The sequence below is a fragment of the Ictidomys tridecemlineatus genome, unplaced genomic scaffold (genome assembly GCF_052094955.1).
Source record: "Ictidomys tridecemlineatus isolate mIctTri1 unplaced genomic scaffold, mIctTri1.hap1 Scaffold_52, whole genome shotgun sequence".
Taxonomy (NCBI): Eukaryota; Metazoa; Chordata; class Mammalia; order Rodentia; family Sciuridae; genus Ictidomys; species Ictidomys tridecemlineatus.
The window spans coordinates 1,677,644-1,695,533 of record NW_027523416.1 but is presented as its reverse complement, the minus strand read 5'-3'; the positions used below and the strand labels follow the sequence as shown (position 1 = coordinate 1,695,533).

Below are 17,890 nucleotides of genomic sequence, written 5' to 3'. Positions count from 1 at the left end.
AGGCAGGGATGGGGGCGGCAGGAATACAGACGCAAGAGCTATTTTTGAGTGACTGGAAATAAAAGCTAAACACAGGTGTGTTCCGCACAAGTGGAAATGTTCCCAAATCCACAAGAATTCTTTATAAATAAACTAAAAAACAAATCATTCAGCTCTCCACATCTCAGTTTCCAGGGACACACACAAATAGTTTAGGTCTTTGCACATTATTTCAGGAACCATAGAGGGCTTATAGACTCCCACTAAAGGTGTCTGACTCATTTTCTAGAAAGCCACAAGAACTGACAATCTAGGGCTAAATATGAGGGCAACTCCAGCTCTGTGACTCCTGCCACAGCATGGAAAAGCAGGACAAAGGGAAACCCACCCCAACTGACTACAAAAGGCAGTATCAGCAGAATTCAAGGCCAATGGAGAATCTCACAGCAAATGCAATTGAATTTAGAGAACAGCAATTCAGGTCTTTTACCTCAAAACTCAAACGTACAACACATACGCATATCAAAATGCACATTAAGCCGGGCACGCTGGTGTATGACTGTAACACCAGTTACTTGGGAGGCTGAGGCAGGAGGATCACAAGTCGCAGGACAGCCTCAGAAATTTAGTGAGACCCTCCTGTCTTAAAATAAAAAATAAAATGGTCTGGAGATGTAGCCCAGTGGCAGAGCACCCCTGGGTTGAATCCTGAGTAGCCCAAAAATGCGTATTAAACAAAGCAGGGTGAATGTATTTATAATAGTATATAATCATCTAAATTAACTTCTGGGTGACTCCTGAATTTAGAGGAAGAAGTAAGTATATTCTAGAATGTCGCCAGGGTTATAGGCTCAGACTCCATTTTTACAGCTTTCAGCAAGCTAAATATTTAGGGCATGTTTTCCTTCCAAATTCTTGCTAAAATTGTACCCACTGTGAATTCTTAATTATTTTAAGTGGATTTCTTCTCTCTCTCTCTCTCCCCCCTCCCTCTACCATTTTTACCTACTTAATGTCATAGTACTCCAGCCCTAGCAGCTAAGCCCAGACACAAGAGCCCTTGATTCCCATCTCTGAAGTCCAAGAAATAGCAGTTGAAGTTGAATTAACAATTCTTAGGCTTATGGGTACCACTGGCAGAATACTTCCTGCAAGAGGTGTTTTGAACATAGTGTCTTAGTAATTCCCTACAGCAGCCCTGTGAAGTCAGCTCTGTGGCCTTTACACTATGGCTGAGGACACTGAGGCTCAGAGGGGTTAAGTTTCAAGCCCCAAAACACACAGCCAGGAACTATGGAGCTGAGATTCAAATCCTGGTTTCTCTGAGCTGGTAGCCTACATGACTTGTATCTTAACATGCCGTTTCCGACAAACTAGAATGCTAGGTCAAGGATGGCAGGAATTTTATGGGAATAAAAATAAAACCTGCACCAGTACAGGACGCAAGAGACCCGATTTCCCAGAAGATCATATAAAATAATAATAAAAACATAATGTTAGAACACTAGGAATTTTTGTTAAATAAGCTCAAAATGGGCTCAAGTACATGAGTGAAGACTGGCTGTTATTAGCTCTCAAAGAGACAGTTCAGCAGGTAGGCAGAGGACAGCCCAGGAAGCAGGAACACACATGCTTTTTAGGATCAGATTTCTGAGGACACAAGAGCAGGATGGGGACACAGGAGGTTCCTGCAGAACAGTCACAAGGACCAAGGCCAGAAAGGGACTGTGGCAGAATGCCTGAGGAAAGGAGTGTCAGCAATCATTGTCTTGATTTTTCCAAAAAGGAAAGAGAAACTACCCAAGATTGGTTGGTGCACAGAGGTCATGTGAGCACAGCATTGTTACAGGATGACAAGAAGAAGGGGCTGAAGTGCTACTGATGAGGCAGATAGAGCATGAATGGAGTTGGAAAAAGCATCCTTTACCACCCTAGGGCTTTCCTCTGGACCAGGCACAGAGAAGGAGGCTGGACCACTGCTTATTGGGCCTACAGGCCTGGGCTGTGTCTACATGGACAGGAAGGGGCAGGGATACCGGTAAACAGCTTGGGGGAGGGGGCAGTGTATAACCAGGGGACCAAGTGTCAAAACAATACATGCACTCTAGGACCAGTGTGTAAGTCAGGTTGAGGGACTAAGTGTACACAGGAGATGACAGCAGCACATTTTGCAAATGTAGTATCAAACTCCTTCTGAATACATTAAATAAAATCAATGAAAGCAGAGAAATGGGATGCAACAACCCTCTGGATACTCTTGAAAGTAGCCTGCTACTCTGGCCTATTCATGTTTCCCTACTGGGTGACTTAGACTGGTAGATGTTCCCCGCAAGGTCTTCGGAAAAATCTGATTCCTTTTATCAGACTAGATCTTTATTTTTTAAATATTTATTTTTTGTTGTTGTAGTTGGACACAATACCTTTATTTTATTATGTGGTGCTGAGGATCGAACCCAGGGCCTCACATGTGCTAGGCAAGCGCTCTACCGCTGAGCCACAACCCCAGCCCTCAGACTGGATCTTAAACTATGAGGTTAAGGACAAAATCATCAAGATGAATATGTTCTTGTTGGGTGTGGTGATGCATACCTGTAATCCCAATAGCTCTGGAGGCTGAGGCATGAGGATCACAAGTTTAAATCCAGCCTTAGCCACTTTGAGAGGCCCTAACCAACTTAGTGAGACCCTCTCTCTAAATAAACTACAAAAAAGGGCTAGGAATGTTGCTCAATGGTTAAGTGCCCTAGGTTCAATCCCTGGTACAAAAAAAAAAAAGAAGATGAATATGTTCTCATCATGACATGGACTCAAATGGCAAGGAAGGACTGGGTTATGATGTGTTAAGATACAAATCAACATGTTCAGGTAAGAGATTAACCATGGTGTTTTTTTCTTTTCTCAAACCCTATTAAATTTTATGGGCACAACAGATTTAAAATTAAAAAGAAGAATAAAAAAGAGCAGACTGGGTTGGGCATGGTGGCACATGTCTGTAATCCCAGCAGTTTGGAAGGCTGAGACAGGAGGATTTTGAGTTCATAGCCAGACTCAGCACTTAGTGAGGCCCTGTCTCTAAATAAAGTATAAAAAAGAGCTGGGATGTAGCTTAGTGGATAAGCACCTCTGGGTTCAATCCCCAGTACCAAGAAAAAAATGGGGGGGGGGCTATCCCCTCCTCTAAAAACAAAACAAAAATAGGGCAATGAGCCCCACCTGCCTTCAAAAAATGGCATCTATTTAATTCTCTGGTTGCTTTATCATTATGGGGGGTGGGGGAACACTCCATCCCTTTCCCTGTATTACTAAAATCAATTATTGGTGCTAATTATTAAAGCATTTGTATTATGCTTCATGCCTGTTTAACAACTTCCTTATCCTGTTTGTTTGGTTACAGGTCTGATTAAAAACAGGAATGCACAATGCATAAGAGAGCAGCCCAAAGGAGGCCAGCAGAAGGATGAGGGGAGGGGTGGTTAAAAAAAAAAGGAAGAACTGTTCCTGCTTCACTTGCAGAAAGGAACTAACAGCAAGGCAAGCATCTTCCCCTCCTCTCATTTCCTCCTGCCACATTCAACACCCACAGAACTATACTGAAATAACTTAAGGGTAGAATATTTCACAGGTAAAAAGATGGACGAGTTTTTAGGTAATCTGCAAAATGGAATAATTTTGCTATTCCAGATAGGTGTCTGCAAAGCTCCACTTTGATACTGAGTCCTTGAAAGGACCAGCTCTTCCCCTAAAATACATCTGACCTTTGGCAAGCTACTTAACCTCTGGGATCCTCGATTCCCTCGCATTTTTGGAATAGGCTCTTCAAACACAATCTCCAAAGCTATTTCCTAGAAGTAGCTGACCTTAATCATAAAGGCAAATCCCACTGACCATCATAAAACTCTGTACATCAGAGAAAAGACCAAAGAGTTCTAGGAATCACTTGAATAATATGACTCAACTAGTGACTTAGTGAGGAGTGCTGTATGAATGCAGAAATGGTATGTGGTCAAGACCCGGCAAACCGCATGGCTTCACTCGGATTTTATAGCTCTCCTGGTGTTTACAGGGCTCTGGCTGTAATGATAATAAAATTGTCCAACCTTCTTAGTCCAAACAAGACAAGCAAAATTCTCTCAGGCACTTTACCTGTCTTTAATCTGTAAAGCAAACATTCTTTAAGGGTTTTCTGCCTGTGAGGCATGACCAGTCTTTTTAAAGCCCCTCTTGGGTCCTTCATGACGCAGAGCTTTGCAGCCCAGCTGCTGTAGAGGGCAAAACCTATAGCCAAGCAGGCTGCTTCCTGAGCTATTCCTTCTGGGACAGACTTTTTCTACAGGGCCGTGCAAATCTACAACTGGTCCTAAGGCAAACAGAAACCCATTCTATTCTCAAGTTCATTCATTCACCTAGACTTAATCTGATCAAAGGAAAAAATACAAATTCTTTCTCCCAAGGTCAGGATCATGAAAACTAGGAGCTTCAAAGGCTAAAGCAAAACTTTGTATTATTCCATGGACACACCAAAACACTCCACAGTTTAGAAGGCAAGAGAGAACCTTCATTTACCTTATTGATGAGAGTTACTATATCTCCTTCTTTGATTGTCAATTCATCGTCATTCTGTGCCTCATATGGAAATATTACTTTGCAGTAATCTTTGCCTGTAAGAAGAAAAGAAAACACAACCTTTAAGGTGTTTTATCTAATGAGCTGCCCCAGGAGAAGGCGCTCTCTGTCACATTAACATCAGAGAAAGGCACACTTAATAGGTAGGCTACTACAACTGCATAAAGCTAGCGCCACCCTAAGAAAATTCCCGAAGAGTGTTCATTGTAGGCTTCATATTTATTCTCTGCATTCTTCCCCTCACAGATTGTGAACTGCCACTGGCTACTTTGCAGGAAAGAAAGCAAAAAGTCATTCTTGGTTTCAGGAAAACAGATGTGTACCATTTTTTAAACTCTTTAGGTGCATGCATAAGCACACATCTACAGAGAGCAAAAAGCTTACATGTTGTCCTATTGCCTTCTTTCACACATTACAAAATCAGAAAAAGGATATTTATATATTATATAAAGCCAACATGGTACATAGAACAATGAAAAATTACATCATTATGGTATGTCTTAAGAGATAAATGTTGATATATTTGTATGTGTATGTGTGTCAACCACAACAGCCAATGAATGCTGACAGAATATTCTTTATGCATATATGTGTGGGAAGGGATGAACCTGTTCCAATACATCCCATGGTCTCTATGTGGGAACCTGCTTATTCACTGATGGGACTGTTGATTAGCCAGGAAACACATAATCCTCAAAGAGGGAAAAATACTAAGGCCACTCAAAATCAATTCAAGTATGTCCTGAATTATATGCTTTTGGAAATTTGTCTGACATCATATTATACCTGAAAGCACTGGTAAAGACAATGAAAACATGTGTAGGGGATTTGAGAAGTGAAGACTTAGAAAACTCAGCTTTTATGACTTAGGACAAGAGTTAGAAAGAAAAATTCAAGAACTAGTATCTACTAGAACAGGCATTTATTATTCTTGACCAGAGTCAATAAGTCTAATGGCTTTGAATATCCTTAGATATTTCCCAAGGCTTAGGCCAGTTCCTGCAGATAGATAATAACCTAAAGCTATATACATAAGTATCAATTATACTGTCCCTTTTATACTTTATGTCACTGAAATGCAGTTCTTTATTTTGGTGAACATCTCATCAATCAAAGATAATGATACATAAAATAAATGCAATTTAAAATCCATAATACAGACACACTGTGGTCTATGGTTGAGTTATGACAAAGAGGGAGAGGAAAAAGGAAGGGAAAGGAGAGACAGAGGGCGAGGGGAAGAGAGAGGAAAAGGAAAGGGAGAAGGAGAAGGGATCACTTAGTTCTTTGCAGATGTCTTTGTTTTCTGTGCAGTGGCTTAAAGATATCAGTCATATTCCCTATCCTCATGTTGAACCCTGGACTTACGATGGCTTTTGCTCATTAACCTGTATTGAGGGACACTAATTCTAAATCCCATCACGACCATTTTCCTAAACCCACATAGTTACAAATGTTCCATCTCTTTTTGATTAGGAGTAGCAAAAGCTTCCCTTATCTGAATTGGTCAAATGTTCTTTTCCTATTGACTGTGCTTGTGAAATATGACTACCTGACCTCAAAACTTAAAACAACACAAACACATACAGTATTACCAAAGAACTGCCCTGCAGGGTCCTTGCTTTAACAGTAATTCTTTGGATGGAAATCAGGGGACATCTCACAAAGAATTATCAGATGCCCATGGACAACAAAGAAAGAAGGGACAGGTCATACTTTATTCCTTTCAGTCAAAAAAGTTAGCAGCCCACTTCCTGGTTCACAGAAGCCTAATTCATTCAGGCATTATATTCTGGAATGGAGAAGCCTTCCACAGCTCTAGGGAAGAGTAAAATCTGTCCAGGCAAGTAATTTTAACCTCACTTGCCTTTCTTGGTGATTGATCTAGGGTTAGACATGTGATCTACTTACAGCCAATGAAATGTGAGAGATACTCTGCTTGGGGTGGGGCGATTAGATTTTGTTTCCTGGTTAAAAGAGGGAAAAAAGACTTGGAAATAGCTGCCTCTGCCTTTTTGCTTTAAACATTGTTTTATCTTTGTTGGAAGGCAGGGCAATGTTTGCTCTGTTGCAATCATGCTTCAATTGTGAGAAGAAAGCCAAGAATTTGACACTGAGCTCTGACACTGCTGAGATGTCTTTCAAATGCACCAGCTTCAGGGGACCTGTCTCTGGATCTCTTGTTAGAGGACTTAATAAACTGATTGTTGCTGGGTTGTGGCTCAGCGGTAGAGTGCTCACCTAGCACATGCCTAGCACATGCGAGGTGCTGGGTTCGATCCTCAGCACCACATAAAAATAAGTAAATAAAATAAAGGTATTGTGTCCAACTACAACTAACAAAAAATAAATAAACTGATTGTTTACCACAACTTTGGGGTTGGGTAGGTATTCACTATTCAAAGCAGAAGGCACCCTGACATGAAGAAACTCCATAGAAGAGGAGAGAAATTTCCAGTTCACACTTTCAAAATACTTGGCATTATATTATATATAAGGCTCTTCCTATGTATCTCTGTCATCCTTTTCCTATGTTTTGGTGCCTATGAGGATCGATAAATGGCTGTGGAATTGACTGGTAGTAACAGTGGGAAAATACTGCCAAGTGCTAACATGCTTTTAAAATGTTTCACAGGGCCACTTTGCTTTATGCTTACAGTTTCCCTATAAGCTAAGAAGGGTAGGTGTCTCCTGCTTTACTGAAAAACAGTTTTAATGAAGGACAATTTAAATGCCATAAAATGCATCCATTTTAACTACACAGTTTGGTGTGTTTTGAAATATTTATGCAGTTGTGTGACCATCACCATATTGTAGTTTGGAACACTTCTACCCCACAGCTATGTTGTTTTGTGTGAGAGGCATTAGACAGAGAATTATCTAGAAAGTTTCATTTTTAGATAAAAGGAGGAGATAGTACTGCTAGTGGCTACTACCTACTACCTACTACCACTCTCCATGAAGCAAGTTGCTGCTGCATGTCTTGCCCCTCTTTGCATCCCTAGAACCCCACAGAACTCTCATTTCTTGATTCTCAAATGATTCCTATAAAGTATTTCTGAGGGGCAGAAAGTAGGAGAAGAGGATTCTGGGCCAGGAATTAGGACACTCAGGACTGGGTTCCATCCCCATGGACCTTCTGGAGCACATGACCCATGCAGTCATACATTGTCCTCAGGTATAAAATCAGGGATCAGCCACAGAGGGACAAGAGGAGGGTTTGGTCAATTTTAGCAGAACACTTTTAGCACATTAAATCTCCCTCCAGACCTCAAATATTAAACAACTAATAAAGAGCTGCTCTGATTAGTTCTTTATAGCTGAACCATAAAGAAGAATGAAATTATGTTACACGCAAGAAAACAGATGGAACTTGAGAACATTATGTTAAGTGAAATAAGTTAATCTCAGAAAGTCAAGGGTTGTATGTTTTCTCTTACATTTGAAAGCTAGAGAGGAAAAAGGAAAAGAAAGGTGGTGGGGGAAATCTCATGAAAACCCAAGGGAGAGCAATAGAATAGAGGAAAGGGACCAGAGGGAGGGAAAAAGGAAAGGAAAGGAGAAGTACTGGGGAATAATATTGGTCAAATCATATTGTTATCTTGTGTACATGAATGAAAATGTAACAACAAATCCCACCATTATGTACAACTATAATATACCAATAAAAATATGGGAAAAAAGAGAGTAGGACTGTACCATCTCCCACTCAGGTCCCCCAAAGCATGTCAATGATGCTCTGGGGGCTCCAACAAGCACACTGGGCAATAACTAAGTTCCTCATACAAGTTATCAAAAATAAATGTAAACATGAAAGTTTATTAACTCCAATATTGTGATTGTAGTTTCATAATATATGTTTCCTGTTTCAATTCAAATATTTACTGAACCACCGCCAAGAAGATACTGTGAGCTCTTGAGCCTGTGATATATGAGTAAGCCCTGCCACTCCCTCCTGTCCTTGCATGGAATTGACAATTTAATGCCTAGAGAAAAGTAAGGGAAGGGGAGTGACAAAAAGAGATGAACACATACATAAACTGATTATGTTATATTGTTGTGTTTCAGAGAAATGCAAGATTACACGCAGGACAGAGTTCACAAAAGAGGAAGCATTTGGTATATCTTAAGAATACAATCCCAAATCAATTTTGGATGTGGAAAGATTATAATAAAGATTATGAATAGGGGCCAGAAATTGAGAAGGTAATGAAATTAATTTTTGGAGGCAGGAATTTTCCATCTATTCATCAATTTGATGGATTTAATTAGCCTTGGATCAAACAGGAATGAATTCATAGGCACACATAAAGAAAAAAGGCACAATTTATCCGGTGACTGAGCCAATTGTCTCTTTTTTTTCCTTAGGAAGATTTTAAAATACTAATGAATTAACATAAGACTGAAATCCTGAATTAGTTCTATAGCTTTTTTTTTTGTCTTAGAGTCCTTTAGAATTTTATAAAAAGAAATGACTATCTCTTTTCAGGAACAAAACACAACAAACTATACAATGAATGGAGAAAATGTATATAGTATAAAAAGGTACAAGGATCCTGATGACATTACCTAAGTCTCAGATCAAGAGCCCCTGTACTGATTATCAGCTTTCAAATTTTAAGAAATTTGCTCAATTAAAAATCACCAAGAAATTCTGTCATGATTCACACCCTCCCAAATCATTATTTCAAATCTCTAGACTTAGAAATTTACATGATATTATAAAGATGGTTGAAGGAATTGAACTCACATGCCCATATCACATAATTCCTTTTAAGTGATTTTATGATCTAGTCAATAAAAAGTTCAACAAGAAAAAAAAATCCCTCAGCTTAAACTATAAGCAGAATAAATAATTAACAAGTTGAACATACACACAAAGGACATAACATTAAATCCAGAAGAATTCTCTGAGCTCAGTCAGCTTTGGGATACAAAGATCAAAGTTCCATGTGCCACATTCAGAGTCTAGTAGGAAGCCTTCCAGAGCCATCAGCAATGGTGGAAAGCATAAGGATACACCTGGAAATAGTGTTTTCTTTTTCTTTGGGTCACAAGAACAAGAGTATCAAGTTCAGTGATATTTAATTTCACCAACATCATAATCAGAATTTCTCCCATTCAACTGTTATCTGAGACATTATTACTTTGTAATCCCTTATACAAAACCCCTGGGGACAGAATTTTTCAGGTTTTAGAAAGGAAATACACTGAACATACCATATAACATATAACACCCCCCTCACACACACACACACACACACACACACACACACACACACACACACACACACCTGGAACTATTAAAGTTCTGCAGCAAATGGATGACTAGTCACCCCAAGCGACCAATAAAAGATGCATGTCAATCCATCCAGGCAAATTTTTTTTTCACCCAATGAGCACTAAAACCTTTGAATTTCCAGAGCTTTTTGTATTTAGGCATTGCATGTAAGGGCATGGAATTCTATCATGTCCTGGAGAAGTTGGAATAAAGTAAATAAGACTAGTATATGGTTGTCAGGGAGCTTATAATCAAGTAGAGGACATGAGGCATGCATATACACAGTTCTCCACAGGACAACATTGAGGAGAGGACATGAGACATGCATCTAGTTGAAAGCATTCAAGTGTTAGAAGTGGGGAAATAACTTTAAAAATAAAAGAGGATCCCACTTGAGAGGACTAACATGGAAGTGGGCTTTGTACAATGGTCTAGGAAACATCCTAGAAGAGTAAGACCGAGGTGTGCTTCTCAGTCATTCCTGATAAGAATTACGTGGCGCACCTAGTCATTCTATAGCTTCCCAGACCTCTTTCCTGGGGCTCTGAATCTTCAAGTCTAAGGTAGGACCAGGAATCCTTCTAGTAACTCTCTGTGATTCTCATTATCAGGGAATCTTAAAAACAAACAAACAAACAAATAAACAAACAAACAAACTAGGTTTAGGTCTGTGGCTCTCATGCTTGAGTGGGCACTGACACTAGGTGGAGGACTAGCCAAAACCGATAGCTGGGCCCCACCCCCAGGGCTTCTGATTGGGTAGGGCTGGGGTGGGATCTGGGGATTTGCTGGCTCTGGGAACACACAGTGAAACTCATCTTGGCAATGGATATTAGCCAAGATTCAATGGTAGCAAGGAGCCAAGCAACAGCAAGGACTGGGAGTGTGGTGGTGGGTTCTGGGATCAGGTGTGCTACATGCTCAATCTAGATAAGAACTCCAAATATGGGTCCTATTCTAAGAATCTGGGCTAGTGGGAGGGGAATGAAATATATACTAGGCTTGCCATCTACTCAATAGATATCTGAGGATCCACTGTGAATCATATGGTAATGATGCCACAGTGCCCTAATGGAGCTTAGGGCAGAATACACTAGCAGTTCAAAACTGGCTCTACTACAGTTTGAATGTGTTCCCCAAAGCTCATGTGTTAGAACTTGACTCCCCAATGCCATTGTGTTGGGAGGTGGGGCCTGAAGGGAAGTGTTAAGTCATAAAAACTCCACCCTCAAGAATGGATAATGCTGACCATAAAAGGGCTTGAGGCTGTGAGTTCAATATCTTGTTCTCTCCTGTCCATGTGATGTCTTCCACTACATCAGAACACAGCAGGAACTGTTTGTTCATAATGATTTCAAGGCTGATAGTTTCTGTTAGCACCAGATCAGGGCCCAGTGTGTACATTTTTTTTTGACACCAGGTAATGTTAGTTTTCTGGCTGATACAGGGTGGGTAAGCAAATATTGGGCAGATGGCATGTTGAGATGTAGCTCCTGGATCTTGGATATCCCAACTTCCAGAACCATGAACCAAAGAGATTTCTATCGGTAATAAATTGCTCAGTCTATGGTATTCTGTTATAATAGCACAGAATGGACTGAGACATGCTCCCAAGGGACTTTGGCAATACTTTGAGACATTTTTGGTTGTTACAATTAGGGCTAGGAGTACTACTGGCATCTACTGGATACAGGCTAGGGATGCTGCTAAAAGTTCTGTGATGCATGCAAGACAGTTTCCACAACAGAGAATGGTCCAGTCCAAATGTCAATAGTGGCCTGTCTACATTGAAACTTGGGGAAATAAAGCCCAATGTAGACTTCACTATGTATGTCAACTCTAACTCAGCACCTTTCTTTATGAAGTTGACTGTAAACCCCAAGTCACAGCAACCACCTTTGGTCTCAAACACTGCTGGAAAATTGGCTTTCCTATTACTTTCCAGGTATTAACTATAATACATTTTACTCTCTTGTAAAAGGAGAAGGCTTCTTTTTATTTTTTAAGAAGAAATGAAAATCTGAGAAACAAAGCCATCCTGTTCTCTACTATAGAACAGAGGTCAGATCACCTCTCCTCTCAGGGGCAGTTTCTTCTGCTCAGATGAGAAGCTTAGAGATTCTGGGAGAAAGGCTATCCACCAAGAAAACACAAAATCTTCCCCAAGAGAACTGTATTTGAAATGCAGATCTTAAGCAATATGGGTAGGACAGGTACTCTCACAGGATGGCCCTCACTATCATCCAGATAGCAAGGTCTGTGTTGGGGACATTTGATGAAAGGTATTTCCTAAGAAGAGGAGGGATTTCTGGGACCTCGAACTCTAGGGCTTTTGTACACATCAGGTGTGTAGAAAACATGTTTCATACTGAATGTGACCCCAAGCCCAAGAATGAGTGAGCTTTGTGGTAGATAAGTGGGCAGAAAGATCCAGCATGGAAAAAAGGGTCCAAGGCTTCCCAACAGTAGAGAGTTGGCCCTTTTTTTCTCCTGTTTCAACATGTAGTGAGAAAGCAACAATCAGCTCAGACCAAGAGAGTAATAATGTGCCCATCATTCATCAGGCAGGGGTAAGAGACCAATGCTGCTGCAGAACAGGCAACAGTCTCTCCCAAGCATGTGCTACAGGTATAAAGTGTAACAACCCTCATTTTTGAGCAACTATTGTTTTCTTATTCCCCCAAGAAAAAATTTCCCCTAAAACCACAGACTATCAGAAAGCTGCTTTTAAAAACTGTTTCAGTAAGAATGAAACATTCCAATTTTGCTTTAAGGAACTAAGTGACTTTGACCCAAAGAAGCAACCTGTCTACCACCACAAGTGCAGAGCCTTAGTATAAGGGTTTCTGGATATAGCATTGCACCTCAAGCTTCACTCCATAACTGCTGAAGAAATAGGACCTGGGTCCACCTTCCAGTCTAAAGGGATGCTTACTATGTTGCCACAGAGCCCTGTGTTGTTTGTACCTATAAAAATACAGCTTCATTTACATTTCACTAAATTCACTAAAAAAAATTTTTTTTCTTTGTACTCAGGGTCTCCTCCAAGGTGTACTCTCAGTACTTTAAACAAGTTTTTTTTTAAGATAATATCTCACTAAGTTGTCAAAGCTAAACTGGAACTTGCAATCATTCTGCTTCAGCCTCCTGAGTCACTGGGATTATAGGCATACACCACCACACTGGCTTTTTTTCTCTTTTGTTTAATGTGATAGACACTGGCCCTCTGTTGTGCAGTCTCCTTCACTGCCATGAGCCAATCAACTTCACTTTGACTACATCAGACTACAGGTTAGTTCCTGGTAGTCTGAGGCTAATTGGGTGAAAGCAGTGGCAAGAAAGAGTAAAGGGTCTGTCAGTCCCAAGGAACACTGATAATCTCTGCTAACTACTCAGAAGATGGGTCTTAATAAACATATGTATCCTTTTCCTACTGGTGACTACATGGTTAGGAAAGGGGCCCATGGCTATTAGCTTTTAAAAGACCCTGTGTTCAATTCAAAGCCCAGTAAGTCCTAAGTCATTCATAACTTTCCATTTGCTCAACCACCATTTATTATATGCCCACTGAGCCCCTGGCACTTTTCTAGGGTACATGGTAAGGAATATCCATGGTAAGGGATATACATCTTTGATTTAGAGGGACCAATGATTTAACAATAGGAGCAAGGCACCATGTGTCATCATCATGGTGGACAACTCTTTAAGAAGCAAATCGATGAACAGGGTGATCATACAGGTGGTACAAATGTGCAGTTATAAAGTGAGTGAGGTTGGGCAGGGAAAACCTGGCCTCTGTCCCACCAGCCATCATTTATTCAGAAGCCAGATCTGCCTTTGTACAAATTCTGTCAAGGACTTTTATTTTTCAAACCCACCTGATAACCTGGTCTTCTGAATCTATAAAACTAAACCATTAGTTCAGAGAGATGTTGAACTGCCCTTTTGGGGGGCTATTTTTCCTATCCCGGGGGGCTACAAATCTACATCAATTGTAATAAAAAAAAAGAGAAAGAAAGTCCAGATGTGATGAGCTGGAGGCACCTCAGGGAACTTCATTATGAATATTTAGACAGTTTTTCCTCTTGTTATGAAAATTATAGCAATCTGTTCCCAAGCAAGAGCTTCCCATGAATTTCAATGCCATAAAAGTTTTTTGTTTGTGGGAGGGGGATGGGGATAATGCTAGTTGTTTAAATCCTGATCAGCTGAGTTTCACCTTCACTCAGAAAATACTCACATGAACATTTTTTGAATCATTGTAACTCAGAATTCTGATGTGAGCTCATAGTTGAGCATGCTAAGACAGCTTTATAGGAAGAAGCTGCCCTCCTCTGTGCTGCAGGGCAAGTTTCATCAGAGGTTTGTCTTCAGAGCAGAAGGAAGAAGGAAAAAGAGTGCTCAGGTGGCAAGCTCAGAGTTGTTTCTAATAACTAGTCAGTACTCTGCACCTTCCACCTGAACAGAAATGTGGCCTCAAAATGCAAAAGCAGGGAAATGATCCAAATGAAGGGGGATTTTTAGTAGACTAGGGAGCCACTAAATGGAAATCATGGAAGAATAATTACTATAGAATTTGCTCTTGGCAATGAAAGCCAGAGGTAGTGTGTGCAGGGTAAGATTAAACTACAAAATTCATGCCCTGAAGTCCATAAATAATGTCCATCAGTAAACATCCCTCAAGGCTTTGCTGACAGTGATAATCATCCTTTCTTACCACTACTCACTTACAGTAATATTAACATGTATGCCTAGGACATCTTCCCATATTCTCAAATTGCTCACATCTTCCTTTTGTCTCTCCCATCTGGCTGTTCAACACTTTGAATATGAAAACTTTCACAGTGAGTCCTAAAGCTTTTAAAATTGAGTCAGAGGATTAAGATGTGGGGGGAAAAAATCTGAGGGGTCTTCTCAAGTACAACCCCTGATTTCATAGACAAGGTAGACAATAAAGAGGAAGGCCTGAGAAATCAAATTATTTCTCCAAAGAAAATCACACCTCTAGCTAATAATAATGGAACTGTCTTAGGACTCTAAGACAAAACACTCCACCCTGCCTCTGTAAATCTATTCCTCATTAGTAACCCATTCCCCTGCCATGATGCTTCTAGAGAGCTGGGTACATGGAGATAGTTAATAGATACTTGTAGGAACAAATAAGATGTGGTGGGTTAGAACCAGTATTCTTTTACATGCTTAAGGGAGCTGAACATTGCAACTGTACTCATTTCCAGGCCCAGGAAACCCATCTTAGGTCACAGAATTACTATAAAACTACCCTTTCCAACATGGTCACCAATAGGCACATGTGGCTATTGAGCACTTGAAATGTGGTTACTCCAAACTGAGATATGCAACACCTATAAAACACATAAGGTATTATAAAGATATCACATGAACAATGAGGGTACTTCATTTAATAATTTTATATAAATTAATGTTGAAATGATACTATTTAGATATATTGAATTAAATAAAACATATTAAATTCAGTTCAGCTGTTTCTTTTCTTTTTAATGTGGCCACTAGAAAAATTTAAATTATAAATATGGCTATTGGCTAGCACTGTTCCAAAACACGGCTAATACCCTCTATCCACTCACTTAATCTTTCCAAAAAGACTTGAGCCTCTTGCCTGCAGACATTCCAGAAGTATCTAGAATAATTTAAGCAGAAATGTGTTGAGGAGGCTGGTGGGAGGATAAGGTTGGGTAGTTCTGGCTAAGTGGTTAGGCTAAAAGGGGTGACCTGAAGGTCTGTGAATCCCTATAGTGTTCAAGCTGCCATTTCTAGAATATTTATGCCACCTAAAGTATGCAAAGTACTCTGTAAACATGGATAAATGTTAGCTCTGCACATGGGTAAGACACATATGGCAGGAAAAAAAAACATGTTTTAGAAAGAAAACAAAAAACAAAACAAAACAAAAAAACAAAGTTCTGAATCTAACTCATGGGGGATCTAATCAAACACATTTGTGTGGATTTTTTCTGACATGTTTGAAAAAGCTATGGAGATTACGTAAGGATTTTTTAAAATAGGGAAACTCACTCTTTGTCCTGCTGTCCATTTCTGTTTTCGATGGGTCTGGAGTCACTGTAGCTGGAGACAATTTCTTCCCAATAGTCTGAGGGGGGAAAAACAATTTAACACATCAAGACAATTCTCTTCATCAAGCAAAGGAACAAAATCCAGATCATAGTGACAAAATGCTCAAAACTGGTTCTAAAAACCACTCCCTTAAGTTTATGCTCTGCTCTGTGTACTGGTTGCCACTCTTTAATAGCTCTGATCTTCAATGACAAACAAGGGGAAGCCTCATAAAAACAGCTTCATCTTTGAAAGCACTCAGTACCTTTTATTTTCTTTCTTCCCTGATGGTCTTTAAGAATTTATTATTTTCCCCATATTTTTTATTAGTACATTATAGTTGTACACAATGATGAGATTTGTTGTTACATATTTGTACATGCACACAACATCTCGATATTTGGCCAATATCATTCCCCGGGTACAGTTTCCTTCATTTTATGAGACATTAACTAAATCTATGGAGGGACAGTACCTGGCCCAATGGCAGTATTCCAAAATAACTGTGAGTGGAAGAATGGAAAAAAAGGGAAGAAATAAAAGGGATGAAATAAAGGAATGGAGGGCTAGAAGGACAGAAAGATGAATAGGCAGGTGGATGGGCAGGCAGAAGCCAGGTGTCCCAGGCAACTGGGCCTTGTTATGACTCCTTCTCATCATCTAACATTCTAACTGCTTCACAGGGGTACGTTCTTGTTCTTTAGCTGTCCCCAAAATGAAAAACAAGGAGGCCCAGCAGCTCCTTTTCCACTAGTCTTTTAATGCTCCACGGCCTTAAAAAGGTCCATTGCCTTGGACCATATGTGCCTATTAACTAGTTAAAAAGAGAAAAAAGTATAGTCTGCCTTGACTTCACTTTCTTTCCTTCATTTGAAGTTAATGCTATTACCATCCATTATTTATGAATCATCCATAGAAAAGATTGGATATTGCCTCTGCCTAAAGATGTTCTTGAAAGCACAGGCTACTGAGCAGCCCCAACAAAAACACCAATACACAAACCAACAAGCCAATGGTTCCAGAGGTAAGAGCTGTCCCCACTCTTTCTCCTTTGCTACTGCACTTGTCTAACCATGATTAATACCTGAGGAAAGTGTCTATTGATACCAGAGAAGCAGCTGTCACAACCAAGTAGCTGGGTAAATTTCACTCCCTAAGGAAGGGCTTCACTAGTGAGAATCCCAGCCACTAGGAAGCCCAAACATCTTGAACACAAGAAGAGGAACAAGCTGCATAATTCAAAAACCAGCAGGGTGGAATTTTTCTTCAAATAAAACTGATTCACCATAGATTTTAATTTGAAAAAGTTCTTCATGCTTCAAACGTTGAACCTAACATTAAATATGAATAAATCACAGAAAGAGGATAAGATAAATCAAATCTTCAGCCCTTCATGAATTTTTAAAAACATTTGTGACAGAAAGCCTTTGCATTTTACACGGTGACATTTTTATTTAGTGCCGAGAGGCTTTCTATATTGGATAAAAAAAATGAAACCCCCAATAGTATGCCACCCCTCAACTGCTACTAAGTACTCAAACTAATAACATTTTATGACTCCAAGGAAACATCAGGGAAGGAAAAAAGTTTGATGTTCTTCTGTCATAAGGTCAAATTTGATGAAGAACTGTTCTTGGGATTATCTTGAAAAATCAGGTATTGGTAGTAAAACTAGAAGCTCTCAAAGTATCATTTCATTAATATTCCAGTTCACACTTCCAGCAGCTTGACTGTCAATCTGTTTTCCCTTTGGGGGACTCAGTAAAGCATCACTACTGTTAACACATTAAGAAGAAGGAAACAAAAACAATTAAAACTTCAGTCATCACTGACAGTGGAAGGAAGAAAGGCAAACATGTAAATAGTATAAACACAATTCTCAGTCCTGTTTACTTTCCTGAAAATGAGACAAGC

General features: G+C 39.8%; 1 long non-coding RNA gene across 1 annotated transcript in view; it reads right to left on the bottom strand.

The window, feature by feature from the left end:
* Positions 1-16,013, bottom strand: part of LOC144373893 (uncharacterized) — a 34,026-nt gene extending 18,013 nt beyond the window's left edge. The window contains exons 1-2 of the long non-coding RNA XR_013433462.1: positions 15,938-16,013; positions 4,543-4,637 (exon numbers count right to left, since the gene is read on the bottom strand). This is a non-coding gene — a long non-coding RNA (uncharacterized LOC144373893). The remainder of the gene's footprint in view (positions 1-4,542; positions 4,638-15,937) is intronic.
* Between the last annotated feature and the right edge of the window lie 1,877 nt (positions 16,014-17,890).